Raw genomic sequence first — 568 nt, forward strand, 5'->3', positions numbered from 1 at the left:
AGTGTTCACCAAATTGTGCCAAGAAATCTGGAGAACAACCACTTAGCCAACTGACTGTTTCCATCCCAAAGAAGGGTGACCCAACAGAATGTGGAAACTATGGAATATCATTGATTTCACATGCAAGCAAGATTCTACTGAAGATCATCCAAAAATGACTGGAACAGCACATCAGCAGAGAACTGCCAGAAGTACAGGCTGGGCTTAGAAGGGGCTGTGGTACTAGAGACATTGTAGCTAATGTTAGATGGATCTTAGCTGAAAGCAGGGAATATCAGGGGAATGTATATCTGTGTTTCATTGATTATGCAAAGGTGTTTGACTGTGTGGGTCATAACAAACTGTGGCTGAATCTGAGAAGAATGGGAATCCCAGAATACTTGTTCCTGCCAATGCAAAACCTATACTTGGACCAAGAGGCAGTCGTCAGAACAGAACAAGGAAATACTGCATGGTTCAAAACTGGGAAGGGCGTACAGTGTACACAAGGGATGTGCCCTGTCTCCATACCTTTTCAACCTGTATGAAGAACAGATTATCCTGGACACTGGGCTCTATGAGGAGAAAT

The 568-nt window shown here is 43.5% G+C and overlaps 1 protein-coding gene across 1 annotated transcript in view; it reads right to left on the minus strand.

The window, feature by feature from the left end:
* Positions 1–568, minus strand: part of KIF13B (kinesin family member 13B) — a 326,452-nt gene that overhangs the window by 121,585 nt on the left and 204,299 nt on the right. The window lies entirely within an intron of this gene.

This window comes from Elephantulus edwardii, unplaced genomic scaffold (genome assembly GCF_000299155.1).
Source record: "Elephantulus edwardii isolate Elephantulus edwardi_28Jun2011 unplaced genomic scaffold, EleEdw1.0 scaffold00038, whole genome shotgun sequence".
NCBI classification, from domain to species: Eukaryota; Metazoa; Chordata; class Mammalia; order Macroscelidea; family Macroscelididae; genus Elephantulus; species Elephantulus edwardii.